The sequence below is a fragment of the Squalius cephalus genome (genome assembly GCF_949319135.1).
Source record: "Squalius cephalus genome assembly, chromosome: 22".
NCBI lineage: Eukaryota > Metazoa > Chordata > Actinopteri > Cypriniformes > Leuciscidae > Squalius > Squalius cephalus.
Window position 1 is genome coordinate 22,760,220 of NC_137143.1, and position 21,077 is coordinate 22,781,296.

General features: G+C 37.1%; 1 protein-coding gene across 2 annotated transcripts in view; it reads right to left on the reverse strand.

The window, feature by feature from the left end:
* Positions 1–21,077, reverse strand: part of foxj3 (forkhead box J3) — a 96,693-nt gene that overhangs the window by 57,868 nt on the left and 17,748 nt on the right. The window lies entirely within an intron of this gene.

Consider the following 21,077-nt stretch of genomic DNA (forward strand, 5'->3'; position numbering starts at 1 on the left):
TATCGTGAAAATGACAACACGACTGGAAAAAAGGCACCAGGGGAGGGAATATCCCAGATGTTATTCAGACGAACCTCAGTTTAAAAATACCTCCCCGGTTCTCTCGGGAACCGAAAGAGACGCCCTCATTGAAATTCCTCTAGAATGGCGGAAAGCGAGCACGAGCCTCTGAAATCTGATAAATGAGATGTCTGTGAGGCCAGTTCTATGACAGACACTTTTTTTTCATCATTGTGTCATTTCCATAAAGGTGAGTCATGACCCTCTAATTTAAAAGATTTTTCCCTGCATGAGTATGGGAACCTCTGATCTAGCTGTATGAAGTGCAAACTTAAAATTCAAATTTAGCATCCTCGTCATTCACATGCAGGAAAGAAGCGCCTTTGGGCGCTTGTTAATTAAATTAAATCAAATCAATGCACAGTGGACTCCTCAGTTTTTCATGCATCCAATCTGATCTTCACATAGACTGCAGAAATAAACTGCATCGACAAACTGAAACTGCTGCATGTTCCAACAAACAGGCAACCATCAAGCATCCCAAAAGCAATGCCAGGCAGACAGCAGCAAAAACATATAAAAGCTAAGGCAAATAAGCATTTGGTAAAATATATAGCCAAATCATGATTTTGGATAAGCCTGTCTGCCAAATGCATAAATGTAAATGTAAGGTTAGCCAGTGTCTGAAGTCAAATTATCAGCATTGTAATCTAAAACTATTTTAAACAGAATTTTGATTCTTTTTTTCAGAATAAACAAAGGTTTTGTGACCTTACCCCTCTGGTACTGTCCATGTCGGTCAAAAATAACCGATTTTTTTTTTTTTTTTTCAATAAAATGATTGTACTATATTTTAGTTTGATACTATTTTTATTTAATATTTTGTAGCCTATTTTTAGGGAATTCTATGGTCCTAAATTATATTTATGCAGTAGTTATTTATGCATTTATCCACCTTTTGAGCATGGACCTGAAAATTTAATTTCCAACTTAAAAGATCATAAACCTTTGATGCTTTGGAGCACAGACTTAAGGTCTATTTTTAAAGGTGACACCTGGCAGATTATTGCTGAAGTGAAAAAAAGTTAACTTGGGGGAAAAAAGTTATAAAACTGTACATTTAATATGAAAAATGCACAAAAATACCATTTTCAATTTTAATATGAAATAGGCTATATATTTTACAAAACACATTTGAATCAAAAACTGTGAGGAAAATCAAAACCATAAATCTAAAGAAGCTGTGTTCCAAATTTGAAGATGATATCTAAAAAAAATTTGCTTTCAGTAAGAATTTGTTTGTGCGCAGTATCCAACATTTCCGATAGATGAATAATTCGTCTCCCAGTCCCATTCATTTCCAATGCGGTCATTTTTGACTGTGAACAATACAAGTGTGGCTATTTATTTTTCAGGACCATTTAACTTTTTCAAATCATGTACATCATGAACATTTGTGTGTTCATAGGCTAAATTGTCGATTATGAACATCTATGCATTTGAAATGTGGCAGATGAAACTGGGCAGGAGAGAATGAATTGCTCAGAAAAACGTTGAAATATTGATACAAATTAAAGAGTTAGATATAAAAAAAATTCAGATATAAAAAAAAAAAAAAAAAAAACAGCAATAAAATAACTGATGTAAAGTTCAAAACTTTCATATCAAGTTTAAACTTTAAGAGGAAGTCTAATTTTGGTCAAGATGACCAAAACAATGCTAATATACTTCAGGTGAACTTTTAAACACTTCTACATTACAATATATATATTTAAAACAAAACAGCTGATTAAAGGCTAATTTGGACTTAAATATTTGAATATTTGTGAGGCTGCTCATGCCACATGTGCATAATGCACAATTTATTTTAAGGCTGTGACTAATAAACTAATACAGTACAAAACCGCTAAATGATGCATGCAGAATGAGGCTCTCTGTGCACTTAATATTCACATCGCCATCCCACAAACCACAGAAGTATCCCTGCGATGACTCTGAATGATGAAATCTGCAGATAAAGACTCGGGTCTCAAGCATCACCTACTTTGCTACAGGGCTGCTGCCATTTTGACTGCATGCACATCAACGAGAAATGCACCACACACACTCAGGAGTGCTGCTGCGTTAATTAGCACACCTCTGCCGTGCCAGGCAGTAAAATGCAGTAAGCATCTCCCCTCATTAACAGTGGCACCTGTACAGACGACTCAGTAACAGGCCCCACTCCGTAGAAGAGCATGCATTGACTGGCACGAAAAAGGGATATGGCTGGTGGCCATTACACACACATCCACAGAGTTAGGCAGTTCAGCCTACTAATGCAAGTAAACCCCTAGGAATTGATTTCAACAAATGCATGTCACTGCTTTGAGAATACTTTATTGCAGCCAAAATAATATACTATTTACACCATTAGAAGACATAAGAGTAAATGTTTTAGGTAAACTAAAAACAATTCCACATGATCAGTGTAGTTATTGTTAACTAAATAAAACTATTAAAAATCAATTCAAATAAAGCTGAACTAAAATCAAATAGAAATATTAGATGTTAATATAATATGTGAAAAACTAAAAGTTTTCAGTTTATAATGATTATCGGGTTTAAGTACTACAAAAAAAATAAAGTTTAAGTACTAAATTCCAAAAACTAAAATGAAAATGGAAAAATAAAAAAGAAGTGCCGGTCATACAGGTATCAGCCAATAAAACGTTGGCTACTTCGTGGTTGAAAAAAAAAAAATTCACATATAATATATATATATATATATATATATATATATATATATATATATATATATATATATATATTCACATGTGTGTGTGAGAGCGAATCTGTGCATGGTCTTTAAAATCATAATGTTATTAAATTATATCCACAAGGTAGAATTTATCAATAAAACCATGTTGAATCAACTCACAAACAGTGAAAATGCTAATATTCATTATGTTATTGGTAAGCATTAACCAATGTTTGAGAAATCCCATGGTAAAATATACAAACAATCCTAAATACGATCCTACTGTAATTCAAAGATGACATTTGCTCGTGAGCAATCTCATTCCAAAACTCAATATCATCCGATCACAGTGTTAAAAAGAGAACATTAATTGCTTTGGCACACCGTATGCTCTCTCAGATGCCGTTTCTACGACTCAAAGTGTGAACAATAAATATTTACTTTACGGAACAAACGCGAGCAAACTTGTGTGTGCACATGGATGTGTGGATTAGTAAGCAGACTTGCGGTGGAGAAGGCCCCGTCGGGGGGGGGGATGGTAACTTGGCTTCGGCAGAGGGGAATCACTCTCTGTGAGCTCCTTCCACAGCGCCTGAAGACCTGGCACACCGCTTCACAACAACAACAGTGATGTAACCTAGTAACAAGCCCTTGGCTTTTCTACTCCTAACCGAAACTCTGGCCATGTCTTCCATATCAACAACATTATTACACTGTGTAAAAAAGGCTTGTGTTGTCTTAGCAATCATGAAAGGGAAAACAGGGAGTGGTGGGAAACACGCTCACCTGCCCCAGAGTAAAAAGGAGATTCCTCATTTTTTCCAATGCCCCAGGCGCTGATCTCGAGTTATTTTTGAAAACAACAACTAAAATAGCAACGGCTCATTGTTGCGCCTGAATGTTGAGTGCTGTAATTGTTCGCTGCGGCCGGCTCGAAGACTCATCTTCATTAAATGGAAAAGTAGGTAACAGCAACAGCTTTTAAATGTCAGTCTTCCCTCTCCATTAAAGGCTTAATGGTTGCATTGAAACCACCCCCAGGGTGAGAACATTAATAACCCAGTCGTTACTCGCATTTTTAGGATGTGTCAATTATCGCTCCGCTGCGCACACTGCCAGCCGAGCGCATTGTTCGGCTTATTACAGCCTGCAGCAGATCAGGGCTTGTCACAATGAGACCGCCGCTCATCCTGGCATCTCGGATGCCAGCGCTGATCTCAGGCCTGCCAGAGAATTTCCTTTAAGGCAGCGTGCACAGACCGGGAGATCTGAGGCGTCGAAGGAGCCCTGTTCCAGTAACGAGGTCTGGCAGATACACACTGGCCGGGGTGCTGTGTCCTCAGAGTGCCAGTCTCATTGCTTTACATGAGGGCAGATTCCCACCTCCCCGGCTCAGCAGTCTACAGGGAACGCATACATGTACTCCATAATTAATCTGCCAGTCACAGCAAAGTGCCACTCTGGCTGGAGAGAAATGGAGAACTGCGCACATCCGAGCAGCTGATAATCATAAATGTTACACAGTGTTAATGGTAGGTTAACGTGAAAGCCACAGGATTTTAAAAAGCCTCGAGGGCCAGGAACACTAAGATAAATGGACACTGAATTCCCACATAAGCATTTCAGCCTGATGTGCTCATATGCACAGAATGTCAACTGAAAAATGTAATTTGCCAAATTGTAAAATCATATTCATAAAATAAATAAAATCAGTCATTTTTAGAAGAAAAAAAACAAACCTGTACATGTCTATTTTTATCATCTTTACATGACATATAAGACAATGTAGCATTATCTGTCTTCTCTTGCAAACTGTGCTTTTTAATGCACAAGTACCAGGGGAAGATGGGAAGACATTTTAGGTTTGGGGTGGCTCTGTGTGTTTTGATTTATTTAGGGGAGGGGGTGGCATTTGAATAAGAAACAATATTGACTGTATAAAACACATAAAAACTCCATGAAGCACAACAAGCGTATCGTCGAGAACACATTTAAACTGCATACACATGGGGACATTTGGCACATCATATTTTTGATATTATTGATACTGCTTGCAATCGTAATGCAACGAAACGGTCTACGGGACATAAATTAAGCCTTTAAATAAAAGGGTTATTGAGCTGTTTACACTGTCATATACAATTAAAGACCCTGCACAGCAACAGGAAATAAAAATTAACACAAAAAAACTGCCTACCTCACACAACACCAAAGGTGGACTTGCGCTTAAGAGTAGAGTGGATGAACTCTTTGAACTGCAACGTCACATGACATCACTCTGCGCGTATGTTTCAGAAAACATAATTAAAAATATTTTTAATAGCCCACTTAAAGTGTTTATTACAAATAAATTACTAAATGCTAAAAAAGAATAAATGTAAATGAACAAAAATTTGCGTTGCATTTACAATCATGCAGTACCCCTACTTCCCGAACCTCTGACAAGTACCTATTCCACTACTTTCCATACAAAGTAATGACATTGTATTTCATACATTTAATTAACAGTGACGCAATAATGTAAAATAACATTAGTTTTCACAAAATAATAAAAACAGATTCGCACTTGTCAGTTGGCCACGATATGAATCTTAGCTTTTGCTTTTGAAAAGTCTATGTCCCTGTTGTCCTAAACAAGGACTGCAACTTGAAAATGATCCATTAATGTTGTATTATTTGGAATTAAAGCATGAATATCATACCATATGTGTTAGCTGGGTACTGCTTGATAAGCTACATCCAGGTCATTTATCATTTTTAATTATTGAATTATTATATTAGCTATTTCTGGTAGGAAAACACAATTGTGTGCAACAGTCGAATTTCAAAACTAACAAACAAAATGTATCCAAAGGGGAATTGTTTTTTAACAATAACTTATAAATTGTCAAAGACAGACCAACACATTAAAACTGTTAAGTATATAGTCTCCTTTGTTTGGTCTGATTTTCAAATACTGATTTTTCTGAATTTGTTGCTTCAAATAAAAGTTTGTAATGTTGCGATTCACCTCACAGCTAGCTAGTTTGGTTCATGTCTTATTTTTTGTTGTATCCCTATGGGTAAAATACTTTCAGAACCACGGCTGCTGAAAAAGTGAATGGGCACCGTTGCACTCTATTGGTTATTAGCTGGAGTTTTTAATTTGGCTGTATCAGGAAGATATTGGATGTTGGACATTTCCACCTATTTAACAAAAACTAAATGGCACACATCTAGATCTATATAAACATAGGGGAAAGTAAAACAGTGACAAAACATGACTGAATCATCATGACTAAAACGTTAGTCCATCAGAGTGACCTTCACAGAAAAAGACTACATACTCTAAACAGAGCTCAGAGTGCTGGATGTAGAATGTGAAAGGAGAAAAGGTACACCAGACAATTTCATCATCACTGCATATCAGCTTCCAGCTGCAAACATTGCACTCGTGCCTTCTGAGAGATCAAAAAAAAAAAGAATCCATACAAGCTAATCAGCTGCAGGATGTCACATGGGGTTAAAAGCAGAGACAACAGGCTTTGTAACCTCTGATGCAGATACACTCAAATAATTACTGAAAAGGGAGGAAGGAATTTGAATTTATGCAAGAGTAATTATGCCATTTGGGGATATTAGAGAGATTTTCTCAGCAGTCTGCCACCACTCGCAGTGCTTTTCAGAGCCGGGCGACTAAGAGCTGCACACGCTGACAAACACAAGGCCTTCGGCTCATTGTGCAATCTGCGGGCCCTTACAAAATGACGCTCGGCATTCCAGTAATTCAATAAGCCCTTCCAGTGAATTACAACCCTGATCAGGAGGGGGATTGTCTCTGTGTCCCTGGCAGCTAGGCTAGGAGGTGCCCTTTGTGTATGGAGCTGTGCCGCTGCCCTGACACCAACCATGCGAACCCAATTACATTGCTTTGTGAGCCCACGGCCCCCATATTAACACATATTCTCCCCTGAAAAGCGTCGACCAGTGCCAGGCTGGCAGCCATTCGCCAGAGCCCACTGTTGAATCTCAAATAAAGCACTTAAGGCTCTGGCAAAATAATCATTTGTCCCTGGCATTCTTGAAAGCCCCCTTTCTCATCAGAATTCCCAGCTCCTTTCCTTGGCAATTAAATGCTAAGCTCTTCGACTCTCTGCAGCAGGGAGCACAATGGGACCTCAGAGCTGCAGCAGACACAAGCCAATGCTCACCAGCATTATTAAAAGAAAAAAAATGAAATGAGAGATATTGACGTTCATTCTTTTGCATCTCTTTCGGATGGCGAACCTCTGATAAATTTCTTGATTTTGTCTCAACTAAAATCAACGTTAATTGCTCTCCTCTAGGTATATTGAAAATCATCTCTACTACTTGAAGACATGAGAAAAGACCTCACTAAATCTCATTCATGCGTCACTTTTTTAGCAATTCTAAAATATATTCCATTGGAATTGGAATATTCTGACAGTTTATCGTGATCTGTCTAGTTAAATCTGTCACACTTTAACTATTTAGTCACAAAGAGCGAATAAACAAGCTGAAATAAAAGGACTGAATGGATTCAGACGTTTCAAGTTCATCTCACGTAGGCCTAAAATTGTCAACACTTGGGATGACATTAACACTTGGGTTATAATTAAACCCCTTTTGCTTTTCAATCAATATCCAATCTCTCAGAAGTAATTAACAACATATTAAAGAGTTTATTGCCTGGCAGAGCTGGCTGCTGCTGCATCATTAACTGTTAAAATGTGACTCTTTGACACCTACAGTCATTTCGCAGCTTTTTACTGCAACACACCAGCCCCCCCCCCACCCCACTTCTTGGCTGTCATTCCGGCATCCCCCTCAAAAAGAAACGCATTACCTTCCGGCGGGTGCAGATTCACATTAGGAATCGCACACAATGGCTGATACCAAAGAATACGTTGCAAAAGGAGTGAGAGCGAAAGAGAGCATGATCAGTTTCAACCACAATGCACAGTAATAATTATGATTCTTCTAAAGGACAAGTACCTTTATGCAACATTAAATCAGATGTTTAAAAATTAAAACAGAGCAATAATTCAGATATCAATCCAAACACATGCAGAGGCAAAAATGCTTGACGAATCTGAGGTTGCGAGTGCAGTGTGTGATGTGTCACAAAGGGCTAATCCCTTAGGAAATGAGGAACTTAGACAACATGACGCAGAGGGGGAATACCAGCGAGGGCAGATGAAAATATGGAATAAAGTTGGTGATTTCAAACCCACACAATTTAGCATTACAGATGCAACCTTCTCAATGATCTGATGTAGGTTACTCTCACCAAGTCTGCAAGTAAAAAAAAAAAAAGGTAAGATTACAGGCTAGAAACATGAAAGTTCAGTGTTAGGAATCGTACTTCATACTTATTTTAAGTTACTGGGTCTAGGGAAAACCCTTAGTACTACGACGACAACCAATTCAAAGAGCAACAGTTACTGTTCAAAAGCAGCCACCCACTATAAAGACTTACCCTTTTCCCAGAATGATAATGCATCGGAATCTGTGGTTGCACAACGCGGCGGCACACTAGAGATTAGAGGATTAAGTCACAGGTCAATAGTTTCATCTTTTGTTGATGTTCCAGCTTAGCCATCACTTTTAAAAGACAATGCAAGAAAGGAGCCATGTCATCTGAAGCAAGGGGCATGTGTTGTCAATATATGCTATTGTCCCAGGGACACTTAAGAAATGGTTAATGCACACAAAATGGCTACTTGAAGCAGGTGACAGGGAAGGAATAAACTGGACAGACCAGCAGAGGAATTTGACCAGGGATTCCTGGTCATGCAGCTTTATAGTTACACCCAGTCATAAATTCCTCTGAATGATGCCATATATAGAGAGTCCGGACCGAGTCATACTCATAGTCAAATCTGAAGGTTGGGTTTAGTTCTGTCGGTTGTACAGTGACAACTATCAATGAATAGAAACAAATAGTAACAAATTTGGCAGTTAAACAGAGTTTACAAGACCTGCTTTGATGTGCCCAATGACTAAGAAACCCACCCAACCTTATACTTTATGGGTGTGAGTATATAGCTTTCTCATTATTCATGGCAAGCTGTTTACATACAGTTAATTAAAAATGCTTTCAATGTAATAAAATGAGAAGGTGTTTATGTTGTCCCAATACAAAGGAAAAGTATCAATCTCAAATTCTAATAACTCTGTGGAATCTGTGGAAGTGGAAAAAACAAAGTGAGTTTATGAGGCTGATTTAGGTAAAAATGACCAAAACAGACAAGGGAAAAAAAACACAAGAGTAGGGCTGTCACTAATGATTATTTTGGTAATTGAGTAATCAGTCTATTATTTTGATGATTAATCAAGTAATCTGATATATTTGTGGTTCTAAAAATACACTTAAGCAAAGACCTAAGCCTTTAAAATGACTTAAAATGCATATGTAATAACAATGAGGCAATAATATCTGGTTCAAATAAAGTATCAAAAGAAAGTAATCATATGGTTTTAGAAACAATATTGTTAAAATACATAATATGAATGAACAATCATCTTATGTACATTATGTATTATAACAAATGCAGCAGAGGGCACCAAGAGCCCAGTGTTGTTACACTTTACAGCAGATCACATCCTTGTTTAATATTGGCCAAACCACATCTAAATAAAATGTTTACTTAATCTTTAATATTTGGCCACTTCTTTACAATAGAAATGCTACAGTCACTGTAATAGACCTTATTCAGAGCAGCATCATGACGGGTATGAAAGCGAGGGTGTGAGGGATAGACTTACAATGTTTTCAATGGCATCCGCTATAAAAAGCTTTATAAAGCTCCTAGATCACTTATAATTTTCCACAGCTCATTTTGTCTGGAGTTTTTTGTCTAATGAAATTTCTTGGAAAGATCATTTTGCAGTGATTCGTCAGCAGAACAATACAAAAACTCATTAAAATAACACTCACAGCATCACTTTCATTCCCGTTAAAAAAAATCAAAGATGGCGCTGCTGTGAATAAGGTCTATTTCTTGAAAAGGAACATGTGGACATCAAAACATGTAAACTCAGAGCGAGGGTTTTACTTTTATTTTGTAATCATGATGAACATTTAGCATATTTAGAAGCATATTGATGTAGCCTATTTTCCTGTGTTGGCTTAAGTTATAAATTATTTACAAATCTAATTAAATGGTGCACATTGCGTTCCCAGATGAACATTATAAGCGACCCAAACTCACAACACATACAGAGCTGGAGTTTGAGACGCGATTCACATGAGTAAATGATAACAGTTCGTGTGGAGCAGCATTACTGTGAACGAAGCCACTCAGACACACGTAACCTACACCCATGTAAATATATTAAATCTTCAGGGCAAATGTTTATTTAATTGAATCACAGCCTTTAAGAATTTACAATGGCACTATGTTATAGTATAGTTTTTAAATGCTTTTAATACATCGTGCAGCCTTAGAAAACGGTCTAATAATGTCATTAAATACAATGGTATTTTGCTGATTACTTGACACGGGTAAATTGCAATCGAGGATTTTTAAAAACGGAGTACTCTAATGTAATCGAGGGATTGTGACAGCCCTACCTGAGAGATTTCAAAAACAACTATTTAAGACTGTCAGTCAAACTCAATATCAAGATCGAAATGAATAAAGGCAGAATCAAACCCTAAATGCAGTTGAATGACACAGACTCATTACTATAGAAAACCACGTCAAAGACCATACATCGGCTGACATCCCCATCTAACAGTCCCCTAATTAGGATGTAAAATGATCCATGGAGAGCAACAGGGCGAAAAGTTCTCTGAGACAGCACCTTGCTGACTAGAGGGACTCCACATAAGGTCATGTTACGCCAAGGTTGGAGTGGCCACTCTTGCTTCCGGCTCTGCAGTGGAGGCAGTAGCAGACATTTAGACTGAAAGAAGAACTCAAGCATGACAGACTAGCAAAAGGCTGCAGCATGAGATTTCCTCAGAAAGTCTAGTTGTGCATAGAAACTCATAATGCATGACACAGGCTGGGTCTTAGTAGGACATCCACAGCGATTACCTGGGAATATAATCCCATCCATGACTTAGTCTGAATTAATAACTGAGAGATCATATAAAGAGAAATTCAAACTCCTGACATTAACAATCTCCGGGTAAAGTTTGCAGCAGGGTCCAAAATTAAGATTCTGTCACAACTGCTAATGGCGAGTGAAGTGAGAATATATTTTGTATACAATATAACAATAATACAGGGCTCCAGACTAACATTTGAGAGCAGTAGCACCGGTGCCGCTAAATTCTACAGATGGTGGCACCAGCACCTGTTTTGGTAGTGCTGGGGGAAAATGTATTAAAGTTAATTTAATCATAAAAAAAACATTGTTGTTCTATAGTATCATACTGAACTGACCAACAGCTTCCGTGATTATAAAATGTTTTGTGTAAAGTTGTTCATGAAACTTTGTTACTTCCTATTTTATATATATATAAATTAGGGATGTGCACGAATATTCGAATTTTCGAATATTCGATCTGTAATTATTATTCGAAAAATAAAATACTATTCGAATTTTATCGAATTTATGAAGCCGTAAATACTTTGCGGGTCGTAAATGCAGTGAATCCCTGATAAATCCCAAGCACTAACTCGCAGTTATAATTAAATGCACTGGGTGGCACTGTGGCGCGTTTAACAAGTTGTTTGTATTTTATCATAATGTCGTCGTCTGCCTCGCGAAGTTTGGAATTACTAGTCAAAAATGAGATTATTAAATGATCTTACAAAATGGAATTACTTTTGATCAAATTAATTAATTAATCTGGAGTTATAATATCATCACCACAATGAGAAATCACATGAAATCCAAACAGCAGTCGACTGAGGAAAGACAGCTGTCCATCACTGCATCACGACTGCAGGTAAGCGCAACTGTAGTGCGAGTGATCCGAGATGATAACTTATTAGGGTGACCACCCGTCCCGCGTAGCGCGTGCGTGCACAGCGTTTGAAGCCCAATTCACGCGTCACGCAAATTGAGACCGTGTCACGCATAATCTATGCTTGCTCAAAAAAAAGTTGGTCGCTCTATATACTCGAGCCCCAAGCAGACAAACGAACATTACTTGACATTTCAGCACGCTATTGTTGCCACACAAACCCCTCAGTTGAACTGCTGACTAGGTTGTTGTCAACTTTTTCGTTGTTGTCATGACAGCGCACGCACGCGCATACCAGACACACTGGGAAGGAAGGAACTTTTAGATGCGCGCTTTCCAATTCGAAAAATTCGAGAAAGAGACTGTCTGAGAGCCAACGCCATCATCAATTAAAAAGAGAAGGTGTGAGTACAAGAAACAAGAATGGGGAAATTAATATTTGTGGCTGAAAGGTGTTGAGGGGGATACCGAGAGGGCTTTTTGTGACCTTTGCAAAACGTCCTTCTCAATCGGACATGGAGGGAGGGGAATACGAGGTCAATCGTATTTTTTTTAAATACTTTTTTTTAACTGTTCCTGTGGTGTTGAGCAACTACAATTCCTGTTAATCCTATAAATTTATATTATAATTTATTAATTTATTAAAATTTATTTTAAAATAAATAAAATTAAATAGTAAATCTTAAGTGGAAGTACATCTGTCAATTCATTGAATGTTCAAAATATTATGAGTCTTTATTTAGAAAAAAAATACACTGGTTGGCCTATTCATGAGCATACATCAACAATTACACGTTTAGGAGAATAGGGCATTATTAATACTATGCAAGGTGGTATGTGCTAGAAATGGGTAAACCACTATCAGTGAGTCTGCCAGTGGGGCACCGCCGCGCCAGACAGTGTCCCACATTGTCCCTCAGAAACATACCCCTTGTCCCCCCTTGGGCTTATTAGCAGGTGGTCACCCTATAACTTATCTAATAGCAAAATTATTTTGAGACATATTCTTCCTTTAAGTTTCGTTGAGGGAGAGGTTTAAGAACAGAAAACGCAAAGTGCTGTAATAAACTTAGAACAAGAACACCGTTATCTTTGTGTCTCTGAAACGTCAGCGCAGCGCGTTTTCTCACTCGAGCATAAATTGCTGGCGGCGCGCCTGCATGTGGATATTATTGTTTTTCTCAACATAAACGTGAAACAATATAAAAAAGCGATAATCATATGCTGACTCGAGTGTATGTGTACGTTCTGTACGATAACTGGCGCAATCTGTACTCTGCTTTATTAGCCGTTTTTTTTCCGTTCGCGCTGCTTGAGCTTAAATCCTTTTGTTCTTTATATTTTTTTGTTTACACATAGGCCTACTGTTTAATGTTTTCAATTAAAAGAAAACTTTAACATATATTGTAAGCTTGTTGTGTATATTGCCTAATCGTAAGCTTCTTCAGAAATGGTGACAAAAAAAAAAAAAAAAAAAAAAAAAAAAACTTAAAAAATAAAGGCTTTTTCGTTAAACGTCATTTAAATAAACGAATATTCGAATTTTATGAGCCCGAATATTCGAATGCAATATTTTTGAAAAATGCCCATCCCTAATATAAATTAGAAATGGCTAATTAGTCAATAAACGCTCCTCTGCTGCCATCTACTGGTTATAGTGGTAATTTTTATATCTTTCTAAATAAAAGTGCTTGTTTGCCACAAAGTGTTAGTTTTCCTACATCTTTAAACTTTTAGTTTTACAAATCACTAAAAATAACATTGAAATTGGATTAATATTTAGATCTTTGATGCTGGAAAACTGTAAAGCACTTGAAAGCCCTTGAAAAGTGCTTGAATTTCACTCTCAAAAAGGTTGTACGAATTCTAAAATGAACAATGTAAAAAAATAAAATAAAAAAATAAATTAAAAAAAACATTTTTTTTTTGACTATTTCTGCCAAAATACCATGGTTATAGGCATCATTACTACATTAAATCCATGGTGAATGTTGGTGATTTGTGGACCGAAAAGCCTTCTATAACTTGTTTGCTCATGGCACAATGTTACTCCTGGTTCCAACGTCAGTGCTGTTTGATCTGATTTCTGTGGGTCATAACAGAATTATGCAATAAATTTGAGTGCTTCCCACTAAATCTCGTTGCGATGTTAATAATTTTGTGGCAAAATCAAACGCAAATGCAACATAAATGGCAGCTCTTATTAGTTGGGCAACGTGGTGGGGGCACCAGTGCGACCTCTAACAAAATTTAGTCGCACCGGCAGGAAGAAAGGTTATTATTATTATTATTGTAAAACATTTAAAATATTATTGTTAATAAATATTATGTAAATATGACCCATCATCATGTTATACTATATACATGTAAGACTATCATTCTTACAATTTAAAGTAATGTCATGCAGTATGTTGCAGGTCTTTGTAAAGTTACCAGCCACAGTTTTGTTTCCCCGCCAAAAACTATTTTTAAATCACATCTGGGGCTTACAGAGTGTTAATTGTATACCTTAAGCTGCAGTTATTTTTCCGATTGTGGACAAGAGAAGTCAGTTGACAAAATCACCACAAGTGTCACTGATCTGTCTATTTAGCAGTTGAATATTCTCAGCTGCATAAAAGCTGCTAAGAGTCACACTTCATTAATGCTGAAGGCCTCCCACCTGCCCAAAACTGAGAGCATAACATTAAGATACATCAGATATTAACTCTGCAATTCATTAATGAATGGAATTCTGTTTTAATTCCTTTACAAGCAAATGATAGGTCTAAGGATAAATGGACCACAGACAGACACACCCCTCTCCCTCTCTCTCCCTCTCTCTCTCTCTCTCTCACTCTCTCAGATATCAACAGGATATTGTTGGGGCAGGATGCAGTAGCAGTGACTCATTTCCCTTCACTAATTTATGGCATGAATCTGAAATCTCAAGCTTTCATGAGTTAAAGCAGATGTTCATCAAAAACATTTAACCTAGCAGCAGCGATTAACCTTGGCCTCCTCAATGAGTGAATGAATGAGCAGCAATGCCTGTCTACCCACTTTGAATGCTATTGACATTTCCTGCAAGAAAATACAATTGCAGACTAACAGGAAAGTAATCAGCTAAACTGTCTGGCAGACAAAGCACGATACGGCATCATGGTTGCTCAGGCTACATGCAGTTGTAATCGAAATTATTCAACCCCCATTGCAAATCAGGTTTATTGGCAAAATTTACAGACTTCCAGCTGTTTGCAATGAACAAATAAAACAGAAGTAATTGAAATAGTCGTTTCCCCAAAAACAACTGAAAAGGCAACTTTTAATGACTTCTGCAGTCTCAAAATTATTCAACCCTTTCATGGTAAACATCTTTAGTACCTAAGTAGAACATCATTTTGCTGTTATGACCTGCTGCAAACGAGATGTATAACCAGACACCAGCTTCTGACAGCGTTTCTGAGGAATCTTAGCCCATTCCTCATGAGCAATGGCCGTCAGTTCAGTAATATTCTTGGGTTTGCGTGCTGCAACCGCCTTCTCCAAATCCCACCAGAGATTTTCTATGGGGTTCAAATCAGGTGACTGTGATGACTATTGTAGAATCTTCCAGGACTTCTTCTGCAACCAAGCCTTGGTGGAATTTGAGGTATGCTTGGGATCATTGTCCGGTTGGAAGGTCCAATGACACCCAAGCTTCAGCTTCCTCACTGATGGCATAACGTTTTCTCCTAGGATTTCCTGATACTTTAATGAATCCATCTTGCTTTCCACACCCTGCATGTTTCCAGTGCCAGAGGATGCAGAGCAGCCCCAGAGCATCAACAAGCACCACCATGCTTAACTGTAGGCTGAGTGTTCTTTTCAGCATGTACTTCATTCTTCTTCCTCCAGACATACCACTGATCCATTGGGCTGAAAAGTTCCAGGTTTGTTTCAACCCCAAACTTTTGTGGCTTATTTGTATGACTTTGAGCAAATTGGAGCCGACTTTTCTTGTGCTTTTGGATCAGTAGTGATGTACCAGTTCTGGAATGCGTTTAGTACGCGCCTTACTGTGCAAGCTGAATCCTTAGTGCGTGTTGCCACCAAGACTTGCTGCAGGTCTTTTGCAGTCACTCAAGGTTTTTTTCTGAACCAGCCTTTTCAGAAATCTGGTTGCAGCAGAGCTTCCTTTTTCTCCCCCGTCCAGGTAGTGTAACCACTGTTCCTTTAACTTTGAACTTGCGAACTATGCTTTCAAATGGTGTCTCTAGGAACATTTAGTGCCTTCGCTATCTTTTTGTATCCCGTTCCTTGTTTGTGAAGGGTGAGGATTTCTTCTCTTAACTTTTTGGACCATTCTTTTGACTTAGCCATATTTCTAACATGCGGTCAAACCTGACACTAAACAAACCTAGCCAGTTCAAGTATTTCATGTGTTCTAGCTCAAGCACACCTGGGGCAACTAATGAAGCCCTTCATTGGTTGCATCAGGTGTGCTTGAGACAACACCTGTTTCGCAGATTTGTACTGTTGTGAGGGATTCTATTCAGGGGGTTGAATAATTTTGAGACTGCAAAAGTCATTCAAAGTTGCATTTTCAGTTGAATTTGGGGGAAAAACTGGAAACATTTGATGTGTTGTTAAGCTATTTCAATAACATTTGTTTGATTTGTTCATTGCAAACAGATAAAAGTCTGTACATTTTGCCAATAAACCTGATTTGCAATGGGGGTTGAATAATTTTGATTGTGGTCCAAAGTCTGGGACCACTAGTGAAAATGCTTCTATTTAACATTTTTTCTAATTTATTTACAAAAATAATCCTGAAAAATGTATTACAGAAGTAATCCTGAAATTTTTCAAAATTCCGGTGCTTTTCTTGTTAGTATTATTGAACAGCCTATATGCGTGAAGTAAAATATACAATACTATTGAGTAGGGATGCACCGATATAAACATTTTGGCCGATACCGATAATTCTTTACATTTGAAAGCCGATAACTGATATATTGGCCGATAAATCTAAATTCTAATTTTGATATACTTTGATAGCCTGAATACATAAACAAAAGGCTCACCATTAAAAGCCATGTAACAAACACTTCAACATAAATCAAACATATACAATACAGTAGCCTAGTTTAAACCAGTGTAAGATTCCTTAACTTTTCAAATTAATTTTACACTCCTATGGCCAACTTTCTTTATTTTGTTAGAATTAGTTAGCATGAACAACATGCTTTTATAGGCGTGCTCTTATTATAATGTTATGAAGCCTATGTGACAGATTTGTGCTGCACTGTACTATCTTCCTTTTCTGATTCCAATCATTCAAAACCATCATGGCGCATCTCTTAACTTAAGTAAATAATCTATTATCTATCGGCTTTGATATATCGGCCTAATTTTCTTATCGGATCGATAAGGATAACATCAAAAATGACCATTTAATCGGCCGATATTGATATGTGGTCGATATATCGTGCATCCCTACTATTGAGAATGATCAGTACTATGACCCACAAGACCCACTATTCTCTCAGTTATTAACCCAACTCAGTAACCCTTACGCTAGCCACACATTACTGAAAATGTTTTTGATACAGTAGCCAAGACATGTTTTGCAACAATTATGATCATAATCATGTTGCATAGAATGTCTGAAAATTAAACTTATAGCCTAATGCAGCAAGCATTAGCTTTAGCATGCTACACTGACATTAGGGTTAAAACACATGATAAACAAACTATGCAAGACAATACTATTAAAAAGTTGGATTAAAGAATAGCTTGGATTGAACCGGAGTTAACTGCGTCCAAAATGGCATTACACAATACAGCCAAACAGCTGTTCTGGGGGAAATGCAGATGGCCTGCTAGCTCAATTACCAGCTCAGGAGGTAATAAACACTTTGAAATCTCGGCGTGAACTACCGCTCAAGTCTAAGCCATGAAAAAAGCAATACCAGTCAAATACACTTAATGTGCTGATTTACTGTGAATCGATGCAAGAAGCTCATCAAACAGTATCTTCAAATCCTCTGAGTATTAAGGCCTGCGAAACGATGTCTGATGCATTTTTCATTGATTTGGAAGATCATTTAGTTGAACTATAAGACTGCTCCAGGCATACAATTAACCCCTCTTTTAGTTCATAGAAACATAAAGTTCAGCATTTCTACAGTAAGAATAAAACTGTAAAACATGCTGCCCACATTTTTTAACGATGGAAATCGTAATATTAAAAACCGAACATAAAACATGCATTAAACAACATGTATAGTCTGCTTAATACTAAAGCAACCAAACCAGAACATAATAGCAGCTTACTTTCACCACTCTGTGCCAGCTTTGTTTATTCTAGTTTAATACTCAATTACCCAAACCATTTACAGCTTTCCCCTTGAGCACAATAACACCATAAGAGAAACACTAAGCAGGAAATCCAGTTAATTAATTAATACTTGATTTGAACGTGAATGAAATCCTGTTACGAACCATGTCTTAGTAGTCTTCCTTCTAATTCCACATTTTCCTCCCTTTTTTATTTTACAAATCGGTCTGAAGCTCACCTTTATTTCCTCTCCACTTAAAATCGGTGAACGCTTTCTTAGCTTCGACACGAAACGGGCTGCACTCATTTCACTGGATTTGCATGTCTGCTCCAGAACAGTTTGAGTGGAGATAAATCAAACTCCCAGTGGTTGCCTCTGCCAGGCTTCACTCATTTGAGAGCAAGAGCTTCAGTTCAGGGCCCAGATACAGCAGCATAACAAGAGAGGAACTTAAAGGGGCCACACTCACCAATCCAATCCAACATCTGCAACAACACAATTATCACAGGTGAAAAAATAAGAGAGAACAATGATTCATGGCAGGTCAATATCTCACAGTCCCATGAAGTGTTTTTAAATAAGTCAATAATACTGGGATGGGAGAGCTTTGTGGTTGCAGTCTCAGACCTGGCTGGTAAAACCAAAGATTGTGTATTCAAACCTCAGACGATCGGAGATTGTGCTACCCACCATCGACTAACCCTGACTCTCCGCTTTGTAAAAATGTACAGCAAGTAGCTTTGGACAAGAAAACATCTGTATATAATAATAATAATAATAATATTATTATTATTTATTATTTCATATTTATTATTATTAAAAAGCTGGCCCACTTTTTACAGATTGTTTTAAAGGGCCCCTATTAAGGATTTTTGAAAATGACCTTTCATGTAGTGTGTAACATAGCTCTAAGTGAATGAAAACATCCTGCAAAGTTTTAAATCTGAAAGTGCACGTTTATAAAGTTATTGTCTTTCAAAAGTAAGAGTCGACTCGGAGTCAATTAAATTAATCGTTTTTCAAACGAGTCATAAGCCATTTCTTTGTGACGTCAAGATGAAACATTAGAATATTGCCCGCCCACTTATTGCATGTGCACACACCAGGGAAAACTTGAACCTCAAACCAGCAGCTGATTCCTGTGGATACTGGACAGCATCATGTTAAGACGACGGTGCTGTGCTCTATAATGTGAAGGTAAAGCCAGTTTTTTTTCACTGCCCAAGGACGAGCATGTGAAGAATCAGTGGTTAAAGTTAATCTTTACCACGATATCACAGCAGTATAATCCTACACTTTTGCTGTGTTCCCTTTATTTTACTGAAGACTCGATGAAGGTTCGAGTTGAATAACAGTTCTTCCAATGTTTCATCATCGGACTCTCGTGCACATTGATATGGTAAAATCGACGTCATTGTTCGTAACTCTGTTTAGTTTACAGTATAGGAAGCCTCAGGACAAGCAGAGCTGATGTTGTAATGGCAATGGGCGGTTTTGTTTTGTCTGTACACGGTAGGCCAATCACGACAGACTAAGCTGTCTGGCCAATCAGAGCAGAGTATATCGCGGAAAGGAGGGATTTCGAGAGATTGATTCATTTGACGAGTCGTTTGAGAGTCACTGAAAATGTGATGATGTGCAAATGTATATTATGCAGAAATTAAACAGGTTTTTTTTTTTTTTTTTACCTTTGATGCATGTAAACATGTTGTAGGAGACTCCACAACAACATTAGGAAACTTTAAAATAGCATAATAGGGGCACTTTAACAACCAAATGTCTCCTTTGTTATTTTTATTATTAATAATAAGGATAATTTGTCTTTTTGTTTTAACCTTTCTCATCCTTTATTACTTTTTTTTAATCAAGAGTAAGAATGCAGCAGACAAGGGCGAACATTACAGTAAAAGCAAATAAAACTGGCTGGCAGAGGTTGAATTGTGATGTCTGCTGTTCTGGTGTGTACTAGATGCCAGATTTGAGTCCATCGACAGATGCAGATCAAATAAATCACAGTCAGAGTCCTGACATTTTCAAACATCTCAAATGACTTTTTACTTTGCTGATAATGAGATGCTTTAAATCTTTGTTTATCATATCAGCAACATTATTATAGTTTTACTTTCATCTTGAAAAATTCCAATAGTCACCAGGAAAATAAAGTTAGTAATATTATAGATAACTATTATAGATAACATGATAGGGCTGTGTATCGCCAAGAATCTGGTTACGATGCAATATTTCTTGTTTTTTAGGAAGAGGATCTATCAAAGAACACACCACTATATGTATAAAACCTGAGCAAAAACGGTATATAATCAAAACAGTGGGATCTGCATTTCTATTTATATCACAAATCACTATTTTCTGCAATCTAAGTAAAGGGATGTCCCGAGTATTGGATTTTAGCATGGCTTATTTGCCATGGCTCTACTTGCTCTTTCTCTAGAATTGTTTTCTCTCCTGGATTTAATGTTGCCAGAAGCTTTCAACTAGTGGTCGACCGATATGGGATTTTTAATGGCCGATGCCGATGCCGATATTGAGAAAGCAATCTGGCCGATTGGCCGATATGAGGCCGATACAATACATGTGAATACAGTAAATGAGAGACATAAAGAATATTGGTGAAACTAAATGAACATTTATTGTATATACTATTTATGCAATGTTCTTTTTGCAATAAAAAAAATATTTACTAAGAAATTAAAATGTAAACAAAAAGGTAAGGTAACACTTCAATAAATAAAGTTTTAGTGCAGCTTCTTGTCTGCTTTAATATTTACAGTCATTTTTTCAGTCACATAAATAATTACTGCTGCTTACTGCAGGTTACAAATAACATTTATCATTAATGAACCAATCTAATTTAAACAATCTAAACAATATTCATAAATTAATGACAAAATAGTATGTGAAATTACATACGTTTTATGTACAATACATAGTTCAATATAGATCTCACATAGTTTATTTACACTATTTACTTTAAACAGGTTGTTTTACTTCAAGTATATTTAAATAATAATGATTTATGTGTTTAGTTTTGCTTGTTTGTTTCTTTAAAACGTTGCAAGCCGTCACATGTATTTGCATGACATACATGAACATA